General features: G+C 38.5%; 2 protein-coding genes across 3 annotated transcripts in view; one reads left to right on the top strand and one right to left on the bottom strand.

The window, feature by feature from the left end:
• Positions 1-15,799, top strand: part of Col8a1 (collagen type VIII alpha 1 chain) — a 525,631-nt gene that overhangs the window by 292,819 nt on the left and 217,013 nt on the right. The window lies entirely within an intron of this gene.
• Positions 1-15,799, bottom strand: part of Filip1l (filamin A interacting protein 1 like) — a 291,043-nt gene that overhangs the window by 126,393 nt on the left and 148,851 nt on the right. The window lies entirely within an intron of this gene.

Below are 15,799 nucleotides of genomic sequence, written 5' to 3'. Positions count from 1 at the left end.
TAGGTCATTTGCCAATGATGATATTTATAAATGGTTAATAAAGGAATGACCTGAAATATTTTTATACTGTTTGTTATTCTTTTTAAAGTGATTAGAATTCTCTGAGACCACCAATTCTCTTTGGAGGCTGGAGATAATAGCAACATTCTTGATGATTAATGAAGCACCACTCACATTGGATTTGTGAACAGAACCATCATGTACAGACTCCTGGTCTGCTGAGTGTATGTGTCTCCACATGTTTACAGTGGTGGAGTTTCCTTGCCCCTCTGCCAACAACCACAAAATGATCAGTAATGAGAAGTAATTAAGTATGGAGAGGAAGAAAACAAAGACATGAATTTCATGATACTCTCTTGCTTTGTATTATCAGTGACTTCATTGTTTCTCTTGGCAAATTTTTAATACATCTGTGCTTGGCGCAGGGGTGTAGACTGGGTAGAAAAATGTTGTAACAGCAACAGTGGTTTGGGATTTTTAGGTTACTTACCCCCCCCCCCCGCCAAAAAAAAAGAAATGGAAAGTTGCTTTTGTTTTTAGTAAAATACCAAACGAAGGTGCTTTACTCTTTTCATAAATTGTAGGCAGTCACAGATACTTGATAGATTTGCATGGACAACATCCGCATAGTTGACAATTTAACAAAGCTTTAAGTATTGTTATCTATCATAGCCATAGAAGAGCAAGCTTTGAGAGTGTAGATTAGGAATCAGGAAACCTGGCTTATGATCCCACCTCTGCCTTTAATTAGCCAGTCTCTGGATTGTCACTTACAAAATAAGAATTTGGGGCTAGGTTTCCCCCCCAAGGTCATTCAGGGTAAAATGAGGACCAGGGTTCTTTCCCTTGACCTCTACCCTGTTCTTACTCCCTAGTGGATCCCCTGACAGCAGGGTTGTGGCCCATGACTAGATGATCTCTGAGGTCCCGGGACTTCCTGCTTTAGAATATTGTGATTCTCTGTTGTCTTGTATCTATGGATACAAATACCGTGCAGTTGGTGGTAAGAAGTAGATCATGCTTTGTTTTCCTATGTAGTAACCTTGGTCAGTTTTTTTTGGGTTTAAGCTGGTTGAAATCATGGTGGGTCTTGGTAAGAATGTGCCCATATAAGAGGATGGCTTAGGAGAAAATTGCAATTATTTACTTAGTTACAGGATATGGCCATATATACATAGAGGACTATTCTATTCACTACCTCCCCACAACACACACACCACCCCTCACCAGCTTCTTGCCATATAAGTTAAATTTTTAAAATCTTTACGTATTTATCTTGAATATCAAAAATAATTTATTCTATATTATTCGATCATTTTAGCCTTTATATTACCTGTTTATTTTCATGTTTGAATTGTGGAAGAGATATAAGATGTTTTGCTTGTGTAAAGTAACTTTGAAAAGTCTCCAAAGAAATCATTTTTGATCTTGATCATTTCATATGGTATTGTGGTAGCCAATCAAAACTCAAATTTGAAGAAAAAGAATAATAATTTATTCAGTACTTACCTAATATGGTAAGTTTATATATGGCATGTATATATGGTATGGTTTATATATAACCTGTTCTAAAATCTTTCCTTTGATTAATTTAATCCTCACAAAAGTGTTATGATCCCCCCCAACACATGTACACTCTATGGAAGAGGGAACTAGAAGTTATTTTATACTGCTAAAAAGTGACAAAGCCAGATCCTAACTTAGGCAGTCTATCTCCAGAGCCCACTAATCACCATATTATATCTACATAGGTCTCATTTTTAAAAAGCATACGTATTAAAGGAAAATCCTGGTTTAACACCCATGTTTTCATTTGTGTTACCTACTCTGTCAGGTATTGTACTAAGCAGTGTTGTTTTAGTTACCTTATTTTCATATTCAAGCTATGTTGAACTCTGAGTACCCAAAATTATACAAAAATCTGAGTAAATTCATAACTCCTAGACCTTGATCAGTTGGTCTATCAGTAAAGATGTCTTGTTTTCACCCATTGCTTATGTGCAGAAACTGTATTTTAATGACAGTTATCCCTAAATGTTAATGTGCTTTCTCATCTGCTTTTCTGTCATCTTGGAATATCATGAGACTGAATAGAAAGAGTATGAGACGGGGCAGTCTGATTGAACTGCACTTAAATCACAGCTCCAACATTTAGGCCTTGGACTTCTCTGAACCATCAAACATGAAATAAGAAATAATGGTACCTGCTGATGGGTTTGTTGTTCACACTTTGTAAGCACAGGGTCCCTGTTGTTTCTGTCTCTGTGCCCATGTCCAACCAAGTTGGATCTCATCAGGGATTTATTGGGTAAATGAATCATGCAGTCCTTCCTCAGCAGAGCTGCCTTGAATTGAGTAGAAGCAGCTTCCTGGTTAAGATGATTCATCGGTGAACCACTACCTAGCAGTTTAGGAAAAGGGTCATAAGAATCTACTAAAGTAGCTGTGTATAGACCTAATCACAAGCCAGGCACTGTTTCAAGTGCTTCATGTGTGTTAATCTTTTTTAGCCTGAAGTCAAATGAAAAAAAAAATATGTAGAGAAGGGGTGGTAAAGATAAATTAAGGGTAGAGATTCTCATAAGAGACATCAAGGACTAAGAACTTAATATTAGTTTCAGGGTAGCACTGGTTGCCTACAAAAAGTTTAGAGAGAGTCTGTGTGTGTGAACACAAACACCCGCTCTTGTGTGCTAGGTGGAGAAATGACATCAGATTCCTGAGGCTAACTAGAAATCTCCATTTAATTTCACTGGTTTGGGAAAACTTTTGATCTTGTATGCCCTGGCCATTTGCTAGCCCACTCTCCCACGCCCTCCCACACATCCTCACATATATAAAACCAGCTGAATATCCACTATACCCCTCCTTTTTATTTGACCGTCATTAGTCTTGTTTTAGGCATGTCACATTTCATTAAGGTTATGTCATTTCAACTTGGTTTGGTGGGAAATTTTAGGTTTGAATTGTTTGTTTTGATGGCAAGAAGACTTCATAATGCAGAACTGTCCTGCACTAACTGTAGGACATTTGTTGCCAAGGGACAAAGATGGACACGATCCAAGGTCTTAAGTTTGAATGTGTTTAGCATTCCATATTTTTCTGAGTTTAGGGAGCATGTCTGCTAGCTTTACATTTCCACTTGCATTTTCCCCTCTCTGCCTTGAATCATTAAGTAAAACTTAGTTCCCTCAGAGGGGAATGGAAAGAGATGTAGTAAGATTATGGGGTTCTCAGTAAAACTGGTTAGGTCCTTTAATATTAACTGACTTATGGTAAATATGATTCATCTATGAAAATACTAGCTATAAATAGATGTTAACAGTGCTTAGTTGCAGAACAGCCAGGTTGTGCTTGCATGGCCAGATTAGGGAAAAAAATCCTATTGGGATTTTATTTGGTCTCTCAAAATAAAAATAAAAAAATGTTTCGTTTTATTGCCCTAGTCACCAACATTTGAAGACACTAAACTCAGCTAGCTGCAGTAAACCTATCTGATGGCTAAAAAAGACAAACTGAAAATCAGATAACCTAATTTAGCAACTGGCTTTCTATCTTTTTATCATCAAAATATTCCCTTTGTGGTATTTTTCCTTGTAGGGCATGGCCAAGGCTTCAGAGAGGGAAATGAAAATGGGGATGTGTGATTCAGGTCCATATTCCCAAGGATTTGGGTTCTAAGAGCAAGTCACAGAGTGAAATGATCAAATATGAACTTAAAAGGCAGCACAGTCAAGTGAAATAAGCCAAGCCCAAAAAACCAAAGGCTGAATGTTTTCCCTGATAAGTGGAGGATGATATATAATGGGGGTGGGGGTGGGGAATGAGAGAATAATGGGGAACTTTGGAATATGTAGAGGAAAATGAGAGGGAGGGGGATATAAAAAATGGTGGAATGAGACAGACATCATTGCCCTGTGTACATGTATGATTACACGAATGGTATGAATCTGCATTGTGTACAACCATAGAAACGAAATTATGTACCCCATTTGTGTACAATGAATCAAAATGCAGTCTGTAAAAAATTAAAAGGTAAATAAAAATAATTAGAAAAAAAAAAAAAAAGGCAGCACAGTCCCCCATGGTACCAGGTGCTGGGTGTTTTCCATTTTCACCTGCTCGGTTGTTATATAGCTTAAGTGTCCAAAAATGTTTCTTTGTTGGGAGCTGAATTTCATCTACCAGTAAATTCGGTTCATTTATCCTGATTCTGCTTCAGAGCTGAATCAAGCAAAACAGCTCCTATTGCTACAAGTGTAGTCCTTTAATGCAAAGGACAATTTTTTTATATATATATAAAAGTTTTTATTTTTATTTATTTTTATGTGGTACTGAGGATCGAACCCAGTGCCTTACATGTGCCAGTCAAGTGCTCTACCACTGAGCTACAGCCCCAGCCCAGGACTATTTCTTATGCCAGATGAGACATGCACTTTTTTTCATCCATTCCTCACACCACCTGGTTTCAGTCTCCCTCACCCCACACACATTTTTGATCATGTCCCTCAAGACCCACTCATTCTTTTGTAGGTTAGGGGCTTTCTTAAAGAAATGCATGGAGTTGGACATAATTTCCCAGATGTTGAACACTACTAAAGGAGTAGATTGGTGAAAGTGTATACTTAAGGAAGATCTTAGCAGCTCTTCTGATACTGAATCTCAGTTGGAATTTTAAGTATTGTTCCAGAAATTTAATCATAGACTTTAATGAAGACTTCTTCCAGTCTACCTTATCAGGTGACTGCTTGGATTTAACAATCCATATTTTGCTGAGTTTAGGGGGCATGTCTGCTAGCTTTACATTTCCACTTTCGTTGACGACATCAGCAGACAGGTAATTATTCACCCTATTTGGAATTCAGGAGACTTATATAACTTTAGCTAATAAATGTTGAACTAGAGGTGAATACTTAGAAATTCTGACTCTTCTTCCCCTCCATGTTCATGCTAGGCTAACTGACACTGACATTGTCTATTAAACTGGAAGTTTTCTTTGGTTTCTTGTCTACTAACTGCTATGATCAGAGATGCTGGGCTTCTCTTTTTATTCTTTGCTTAATAAAAAGCCTGCTGATGAGGTCTAATAGAGCAGACTTACATCATGGCTTTTCTTAGCTCTGTGTTCTGAAGCAAGGACAAAAAGAAATATAAAAATCTCAGTGTATAAATAGTTGATTTATCTGAGTTTTCCATTACAAATCAGAGGCTCTTTAAAGATTCTTTTCTCATTTAAGGTTAAACAGGGCTGAGAATGTTTTCCAGATCTTTGTGGAATAGAGCAGAAAACAAAAATTATTTTCATATAGTCCAAGTTAGTTTTAAATGCCACACTCCCAGTCCTAGATCAGAGCTCTGTGATTCTTTTAACAGTTTTCAAACTACATCACTTTGCATATTTCTTCCAACTCTGGTTTTTCTTAGAAATATGGTTTTATTGAGCCAGTCATTTAACCTTTCTGTTCTCTTGTTTTTGTCCATTCGGGCCAGTTTTGTCTACTCCTCTCAGTCTGTAATCAAGGTCCAGTGAGGTTAACTGATGTACTTATTATGGTCACACCCAGAGCCATCACCAGAACACAGGTCTCTGCCCACAGCTGTGTTGCTGCTACCATTGCAATGCAGCTTGTTCATAGCTCTAAAAAGTTATGAATACTAAAAGATCAAAAGGCACCATTCAGAGTACTCAAAGTTTCCCACAAACTTTGGTTGTCTCCTAACCATCTTCCACCCTTTCAGTAACAATAGGTCACTCTGTATGCCTTTAGACGTTGGATAGTTCAACCCAGTGTAACAGGAGCATAGGAGTGAACAGATTTGGAGGAGGTTAGGAGTTCAGATCCCAAGATGACAACACAACATCTTTCCTTTCTCCTATTTTATCTAAAGGACTTTACTAAAATAGAGAGGCTGCCTATTGCAGAGAAAATGTTGCAATTCAGAAAGCCCCTGGGCAACACTGGACCTCTAAGCCACTTGCTCTCCTTTCCCAACCTCCCAGGTGTACTCCTTTATCATTCTATAAATAGGGGAAATTTTAAAAACTCACCTTCCAGGCATATGTCTAGTCTGAGGCATTTACACTTTCTCTTTTTAGGGGAAGAGAAGGAAACTAGCTCTTGTAAAGTTTCTGTTATGTGCCAGATAATATGATTGATAGTTCCTATTCCTTGTGTGTTTTTTAAATTCAGACAGAGTTGGATTATTTTCTTCCTTTGACAAATGAACAAACCTGAGGTATTGAGAAACTCAGTATCTTAGTGTGGTACAAATGCAGGTTCATGTCTAAATACAAATACTGAGAAATACTATAAATAATTTCCAGTGTACAAAGTGCTTTGGGAGCTTTTGAGAGGGAATGACCAAGTCTGCCATGAGACCTAGTGAAGCCATGTCAAAGGTGAGCTTGTTCTTGGAGGATGAAAATTACTTTCCAGGTCATATGTTCAGGGAGAGGGTGAAGGAAAAACACAGTATATGAGGAATACCATATCCTCCCTTCAGTTAGAGTACAGGAAGTGTTCAGTAGTGAAAGATGAGAGTAGAAAGGAAACCATGGACACAGAGGAACTGCTCATCACTGACCCTGTATAATAGAGAAGATGAAATAATACCAAGTGTCCAAGAAATAATGGGAAAAAATTAAATTGATCAACATCTGTACACCTATTCTAGGATCAATTAGGCAACTTATAAAAAAGTCAAGTTGTCAATATTTAACAATGTGTGTGAAAATACTGAATTTGGAAAAATCATACTGATTTATCTATTACATAGTTTTCATATTTTTGAGACCTTTTTCAGAAAAGAAAAAGGGATGAATTAGATAAAACCTTGAAAGTCATCAAAACAAAAAAAGGTTACCTTGGTATAACAACTGATGTTATTGTCCTTGGAGTGGAAGAAAAGAAAACCAAGGAAATTTCAATGTGGATAATATATAAGATACTATTAAGAAGTTATAAATTTTGCTGGGTATGTTAATAGCATTGTGTTTATGTGAAAGAATCCCCCTTTTACTTCCTTAGATGTATGATAAAGTATTTAAATGTGAAGTGAAGTGCTGTCCTGGGTCTGACTTTTAAAAATGCCAGAAAAAAATAAAGAGATGTGAAATAAGTATAGCCAAATATTGAGGATTGTTGAAGATAAGTGATGAGTAAATGGACATGTTATATTCTTCTGTTTTTTTGTATATTCAGAAATGTTTATCATAAAAAATTTAAAAGGAAAAACCAGCGACTTAGCATTGTATACATAAACATTTTAAGAAGTGATTCTCTTTTTTTTTTAAAAAAAAAAAAAAGCAGGGGTTGAGTGTTCAGGGCTGGGGAATGTAACTGCGTGGTAGAATGTTTGACTAGCATGTCGAGGCCCTGGGTTCAATCCCTAGTACCACAGAACAAAGAAGGCACCAGTGTTTGGTTGTTAGGCAGAGACAGAGAAACAAGAGTGAGCTGTGTCCCAGGAGCCACGAGAGAATAATTTCAAGGAGCAGAGAACTTCTTTGACCTCATTTTAACAATATCGCCACTGCTCAGAACAGTTTTAGAACTCCACTTTTGGAGTTGTCTGTTTTGAAATATTTCTCAGCCATGGCAAAGTCTGATTCTTTGAAGGCAAATTTGATTTCTCACAATAGGGAAAAGTTCCTTGGAACCAAATCTAATGAATCAAAATCAAGTTGGAGTTTGGGTCAACTAATACTGTCTTTGATGGGATTGGCTTTTGTTTTTGTCTTTTGAAGGGGTCTTAAAGACATTTCCAAAATGTGTCAGCCATGACACGTTCAGAATATGCTTCATAAGGTAACCCTTTGACAAAATTACATGCTTGGATTTATAATTCAGGGCTTTTGTTTTTAATATCCCACCTACGATGGTTCCATTTCAAATCTTTGGTGTTCTAAAGCTTCCATCTATTTTCTAGACTCCAAATGTAAGCAAAGCAGTAAGAAACAGCAAAGTTGAGGCAGGAGAAAGAGTGCAGGCCCAGGAGCCAGCCTTGCTGAGTTGCAGTCCTATCTCACTGAATACATCTTCAGTTCAGGGTGAATTACTTCATTTCTTCAGCCTTTCTGGAAGGGTTAGATAGAGATCAACTGTATAAAATGCTGCACCCAGTACTTGGCACCTGACTGGAACTCACAGCTCATCCTGTGGAGATGCCCTAATGATACAACTTTATCTGTTGGTTCAGCAGACATGCCTTCCCTCCTAGACATCAAATGAGATAAGACAATAACTAATAGATTCTTGCCTTTTAGCATCAGGAGAAGAGTACAGTACTCAGCCCTACCTCACCAATGGGAAGGAGTTCTTTTAGTCAGTGCTAAACAAGTATTTTAAGAGTGTGTGTTATGCCTAGTACAGTTGAAGATTAGAAAACTGAAGAAATTGGGAACTGGTGCCTGTTGTTCAACAGAGAAATGATAGGGAACTATGATCCTGCTAATTTGGAGGGACTTGACATGAGGTGACTTTTGGTCCAAACTGGTCAGAACTATTCCAGACAAGATGAGAAAGGCTTCAGAGAGATATGCTTACCCAGCTCTCACTGGCCTGTCTCTTCCACCAACCAAGACTTTTTAAATCCTTTTTTAACACAACAGCAACTCAAAACTTACTGTCTGCAGGCACCATGCTAAGACAATTTATATCACTGTTTCCTTTGGTACAAAAACACTATGAGACATATACTATGATTAATCTATACTTTATGGGCTAGAGTTACCTAAACATAAAGAGGTTAAGTCATTCTGCCCCAAGCCATAGAGCTGGTAAGTGGCAGAGCAGGAATTCTTACTGGCTTCAGAGCCCACCCAAGTTTACTTTCCGTTGCCTGAATTCTTTCTCATTAGGAAGGGTCTGTGTCAAGTTGGGAGAGACATCTCCTCAGTCATTGTACAGCTTTTACTACATCAGCAAAAATTGAAGCAGCTAGTGTCTTTTCACCTGCTTCATGAAGTGGTGAGAACAGAATAGAGGAAGAACCAATGAGGAAGAAAAAAATGCCTCTGTTTTTCTGAAATTAAGGCATGTTGTGAATAAATTCAAACTCCTCCACTGCTCTCCATCATCCAGTTCCTTCTAGGCAGTAGGGAACAGGTTTTAATAAAGCAGGAGTTCTGCTTAAGCCAAAAATTGTGAAGCATCAAGTATATGACATGCAGCAGGGTGAGATCTTGCTGTAGGCTGTGTGCCTCCAGCTGCACCCTGTACATTTGGGTCAAGTCCTGGCTTCTTCGAACTGATACAAGGCTTCTCCTCATGTCCTTCTTTAAGTATGGTCCAGGGAGGGAACATTTCCAAAGTCCTTTTCCAAAGGACTACAGGAAGAGAACTCTCCCTGGGTTCATCAGTGAGGGCACACAGTTTACCCAAACCCCTTCCCAACCCTGTTGAAGAGACCTGAATCTGAGACACTACAGAGTTCATGGTACTGGGGATAGATCGAGCTTGGGGGTTCTGCCCACCCTGTGTGGTTCCACATAGGCCTTTGTTAGAAAGCACTCAGGGCAGCCAAGAGCGCCTGTTGACCAAAGAGGGTGGCTGCTGCTTGGAGCTGTAAGTAAATAAATGGATGTCAGAAGCTTACAATTAAGGGGGGAAACAAAGAATCATTACCCTCCCTTGAGCCTGTTGCTTTGGATGTTTTGGGTAATGGTTGTGAAGGGTTTACACACAGACTAAACTAAGCTCTTTGTGTTCTTTGCAAGGTAGAGAGCTTGCCAAGTCAATTTCAGCGTGCAAAACAGACAATTATTCTTTTGGCATTTAGGGGCCACCCCTGTTTTTGCTGGGGGTGGGCACGGGCAGCCTGTTGACAGAGGAAGGCTTTATAAGGAAAGAGAAGGCAACTGTAGCCCCATGTTTCTTTTTAAAAGAAACCGCCCTGTCAGGGCCCTCTTGTCCCCACCTCTTATGCTAACCCTCTTGTCACGGAGCCACCAGGCTCAGAAGTGCCACACACACTTTGGTGTCCACAGCATGTGACTCACTCATGACTGTATTCATATCCTCTGCCTAGCAGCTTACCACGAAAGTGTGTATTTCTTCTGCAGATATGTGCATATAGATGATTGGTAGGTTTATTTCTAGAGATAACCAATGAAAAGACAGAGTTCTTGAGATTATGGTCTTGGCCCATTAGATAATGTAAGCTTTGTGATAATGGTTCACAGCCTGTGAACCCAGAACCCCTGGGAGCTTTCAGAGTTGTCAAGGGAGGCCTATATCCTCATACCAAAGTATTATGAGAAACACTGTGCTGATGCTAGGCCTACAAAGAAACTTTAGGATATTTCCTCAAATTTTATGTTGATGTATTTGTTTGACTGTATTTGGTTTTTTTTTGGGGGGGGGGGTGCTGGGGATTGAACCCAGAGCCTTGTGCTTACAAGGCAAGCACTCTACTGACTGAGCTATCTCCCCGCAGCCCCTCTATTTGTTTTTAATAAACTAAATTTAAATAAAACCCTCCATAATGGGAAACTGACTTCTTGCTTAAATATTTAAATGTACTAAGGTTTTGTCCTTCAGCTCTGTCTAAAAGTCAGTCTTTTTTGTCCCTTTGCTTTTGGTGGTGCTGGGGATTGAACACAGGGCCTTGTACATGCTGGGCAAAGAAGGCTTTACAACTGAGCCCCATTCCCAGCCCCCTAAAAGGTCAGTCATATAGCTTGATTCAGTTCTTCACTGGGGGAAGCCAGGAATATATGATAGTTTTATACTTCCCCCTCTTCCTTCCTTAAATTAGGCTATATCACTCTGGGTGCCTTTTATCAGTTAATAGAAGGAAAAACTACTCTGCAGTAACCTGTGGTGCACTTCTCAGTGCACTAACGTGGTGGAATTTCAGTCTTCAGTGTCTCCCTAAGAGATACAAAGAAGTGTGCAGTGCTTATTATGTAATTTCCTAAACAAAAAGAAGTAGCACTTGACAGATCATTAGAGTTGTGCAAAAAAATATTAGTAGTGGTTCTTTGTGTTTCTAGGGCTAAAGTATAATTTTTATTTTTAACACTTCTAAGTTTTAAGATTTGGAATAAGACTTATTTCACATGTTGAAATAATTCTTTTCTTTTGGTATTGCTAATCTTTCCCTTAAAATCAGTCACGAGGATTACCAAGGGCATTTCTAATCAGCAGTGTATGTATGTGTATGTGTTAAGAAAGGAGTGTTTGGCTGAGTTGTTAGGTTGCTATTTTTTAAATTGGTAAATATTCTCAAGTATGTCCTTAATTATATCCAGAATAACCTTTAATTTTGCAATTAAAAGTACATCTCTACCTTTGATGTTATGCATGTTTGCTACCTACTCAGGAAGATTGAAGATAAGGTCATTTTAAGGTGTAAGTCACTTTGAGTCCTGAAGTTAGAAAACAAAAGTCAGTTTACAAAGTACAAGGAGCCATCTACAGATAAGCCAGCTGCAGATAAGACTTTTTTCCACATTTACTTCCTTATCTCTATTTTCTCTTGCCACTGACTCAGGTTTCCTTGTGGCCCATGACATTCATCAGAAAAAGAAGAGGAAGAAAATTATATCAGAGCTTTTCTTGGATGTTAGAAACTTTTACAGCATCTCATTTAATCCTCATAAAAATTCTATGATGGATGCCTGGCTATTCTTGTTTTTACAGGTGGGAGAACCAGAATTCAGAAAAGTTAAGTACTTGCCCAAGGTCACAAAGTTAATAAGTGTCTGGGATGTAATTCACATGTCCTGTTACTGGGATTTTTTTTTTTTTAACTTCTCTTGTCTTATCTTCTATTTTCACTGTTATGTCTTGGTGACTTTCCTCACCTTTCACCTACAAAATAGTATTTATCAAATAATACAATTGAAGCTTAAAATGTGCTGCTCTCAGTAGGAAGGGGTACCTGACTGTATGAATATCCTCCCTGCTCCTCATTCCTAATATTCACTTCCCCAGACAGAAAGAATTGGGGCAGGCTCACATCATTCAGTGCATTTGCAAACAGCTGCATTGTAAATTCTTTGTTTTCATGCTTTCCTTTTTGCTTTTTGCTTATTGAATATGTTGATGAAGTCTTCTGTGAATATTCAAAACAGAGCTGTGTATTTGGCTTAGGATTAAAAAGAAAGAAAAAGAACTGATCACAAAGACAGTAGTGACCCTAGGGGGAATCACCCAGGGATTACTGGATTTAACTCTGCCCTTAGAATAACTCAAAACTTGTTAGTAGGGATCCAAGGTTCTGCTTGATTTGGCCAGTTTCACCTCCTACTCTTCCTTCTTCACTCTTCACGTTCCAAATGTGGTGGCTTTCTGTTGGTCTCTTACGGCCATCATTCCCCCTCCCACCCCCCAGGCCCTTGCCTATGCTGTGCACTCTGCTTGGGCCTCTTCCCTCTGGCCTTCACCCAGTTAATATCTCCCACTCAGCCCTCAGCCCTCAGCTTTAGTGACAGTATCTTAAGAAGTCCTCTCTGACTTCATAACCCCATTGTACATTCTAACAGTGCCACACTTCTTTAAGCTGATAATTGCAGTAGCAGTTTTATTTACGTGTATATTATTACCTAAAGAATTTCCCCCACTAAACGGTTAGCTCCATAAGTATAGGACAGTCTCTTTGTTCACAATGTGTCTCTGGTACTTTGTACTTGGTATATACTCTGATGGAAGAATGAATGAGTTTGTCTTGAATATTATCAGAGACCATATTTTATTTTAGTCTAGTCCTCTGGGTTAAAATCACATGAACTTGACCTAACAGAGCTCATGTATTTACAGCACTGTTGCACATCAAATTGAGAGAGATGGGAAGTACCAATGAAACAAATGCTTGTATCTCCCCATTGCTGCCTGACCATCTCTCGGTCAACACACACACAGCCCCCACAGTATTGAACTTGGCCACATGACATCTTTTCCCTAATGCATTGAGTGACTAATTGGCCCAACAGTTGCCCTTAGATCAGGGTTCACAGACTTTCTCTGTAAAGAGCCAAATAGTAAATATTTTAGGTTTTGTAGGCTATACAGTTTCTGCCACAACTACTCATCTCTGTCTTGCCAGCAGAAACCATGTAACGATACACAAATGAGTGGCAATGGCGGTGTTCCAGCCAAAATTTATGTGCCAAAACAGCCATATTTTGCTGACCCCTGTTTTAGGTGATTTTATAAAGTAATAGTGGTGTAACCTATGAATGTGACCTAGGGCCAACTTCGAAGCTGCTAACTAGAATATATAGGTTTGGCACAGATATCACAGGGGCTGTAATAGCCCTGATGTTACACAGGCCAGTCTCCTGTAGATGTAATTTTTTTCTTTGATTTAATAAGAGGAAAAAGGGTCAATTCCTATTTGAGATCTCAGAGTATCTAAACCCAAAATTTATGTCCTAAATCAAACTAGAGAAATTTTGGTGGGGTTATTTTGGCTTTAGCTAGATGTCTACAGTATTCTATAATGAGCAAATTATAGTATTACACACACTGTAGAATTCAAACATTTTCCTCAGCTGTTCTTCAGCAGTCATTTTGTCTTTTAAAGTCCAAGAAACAAAAGAATTTTCTGGCTGATCCTACCCCCAGCCCAGAAATTTCCAACTCTTAGAACCAGTGTAAAGAATTCCAGATCCGTGTGGAGTTCATTCATGGTTGGCTTAGTCATTGTGGAATAGAAGCCACATGGAATGGATCATTTACATTCTCAGTTTATTAAAACATTTGGTGCTAGGAAACACTATGCTACAATTCTTATTAGATATAGACACACGGCTTTTAAAATCACACAAAGGAAGAGAGCTATGGCGGGGGCATAGGTTTTCCTCTTTCTACCCCAGATTTCCTTAGAATACCTATGGTTTACTAGTTTTGAGTGGAGAAGGGAAAAAACCAGAAACACTTAGGTTTACTATTAAGTTGCTCATTAATATTCCTAAAAGGAAGCACAAGAAAATGTTTATCGTATGGATTTTATTTGAATTGGTTGAGTATACTTTTACTCCTCATATTTTGGATTATTTTTCTGATGCACAATAGAAAAGAGAATGCCATTGCCTTATTCCCTTACAAGAGGCAATAGATTGTAGATACTTTTGGAAAGAATCCAAAATAGCATCTTACTGATTCAGTTTTTGTCACTAAAGTGGGTGGTCTGTGGAGGTGAATTTTCCAAGGACCACTGCTTTCCCCTTTAAAGTGCCAGCAGTTTTTAAAAAATAATCATCTGTTTGTTGTTTTTATTGGTGTATTTAATAACCTTTTTGATGAAAATATTTTTAAGATAATCAATACTTTCTTGTATACTTAAAGGACAGTGTTATTTAGAGCATTTGAAGTATTAATAATATCTCTTTTTTATATTTTGTTTTCGACCTCCTCTGTGCCAAGTTTTAACCAGTCATCTATTTGCTCCTCTCACCTGCCTGTGCCTTCTACACAAATTCTAGTTTTAGCTTCTATTCTACCGTGGATCGAGGAATCAGGTAAATAGCAAGGTTCTAATGTGTGAAGACTGCTTTTGGAACAGAAGTTTTGAAGGAGCTATTTTATGTGCAGATACCTTTGCATCCTTTTATCTGGGTTAGAGTTGTATGAAAATTGTGTCCCAGAAAGGTGCCAGTTGATCCATCTCTACATCATGACACAATGGAGCATTTTACCTTTGAATGGGATCCTTAATCTTTGCATTTTTATCTAACTGGTCTTTTTTAATTTATTTTTTTATTATTTGGTTCCAGGAATTGAACCCAGGGGTGCTTAACCACTGACCCATATCCCCAACCCTTTTTATTTTTTATTTCAAGACAGGGTCTCACTAAGTTTCTTAGGGCCTCGCTAAGTTGCTGAGGCTGGTGATTTCCTGCCTCACCCTCCCAAGCTTCTGGTATTATAGGCGTGCACCACCAAGCCTGGCTCTACCAGTCTTTTCTAAGATGGCTTTTTATTGCTATAGTTATAGGGATTGGGCCCATTGTCCTATTGTACAAGCTCTTTACGAGGGCTGATCTCACTTATCCATTCAGTAACTGTGAGGTGCAAACTGGTCTTCATATTTTGTACATAAAGAAACTGAGGCTCAGAGAGTGAAGCACATGGCCAACATCACATGTAGCAGAGCTGGGCTTTTGAGTCCAGGTCACCTAATTGCATAGCGCAGGTTTTCTCCAGTACTTCATGCTGCCTTTAAAAGGGAAAAACAAATTCATGCTGGACGCACTTTGGGCCGATATCTCTCATAATAATCCAGCCACCTTGTGGGTAGGTATCCCAGTTTACACACAGACAAGTGACATTAGTTCACCTAGTGATGGTTACACATCAGTAGGAACTCAACCTCTAGTTGGCTCTCAGCTTCTCTAAGCCTTCATTTCCTCGTCATAAAATAAGAATAATAATGGCACCAATCTCTTAAGACTATTGTAAGGACAAAATGAAATAATCCTTGTAAAGCACTTAGCACCATGCCTGGCACATAATAAGCTCTCAATAAATGTTAGCTATGGTTACTACAGCACAGCAAAGGCAAAGTTACATCAAATAGAAAAATCTTGCTATTCTGCTATCATCTATTGGACTCTTACAAAGATTCTGTTATTAATGGCAAACAAAAAGATATCTCTCTCACTTAAAACAGAGAGTTAGATCGAGTGCTAGGTAATTTGTCCTTCATCACCTAAGTGATTACACAAGTGGTTTCAAGGCCCCTTCCAATTCTATGACTGTGTTATTCTAGCCATGGAGTGCTGTTTTTCCTATTAAGAAATCTGAGGGCAGAACTCAAGTCTACGCTACAGTATAATGAAGTGGTGTGTTCA

The sequence above is a fragment of the Sciurus carolinensis genome, chromosome 9, assembly GCF_902686445.1.
Source record: "Sciurus carolinensis chromosome 9, mSciCar1.2, whole genome shotgun sequence".
NCBI lineage: Eukaryota > Metazoa > Chordata > Mammalia > Rodentia > Sciuridae > Sciurus > Sciurus carolinensis.
Note: the sequence above shows the minus strand (reverse complement) of the source record. Positions and strands in the feature narration are given on the sequence as shown.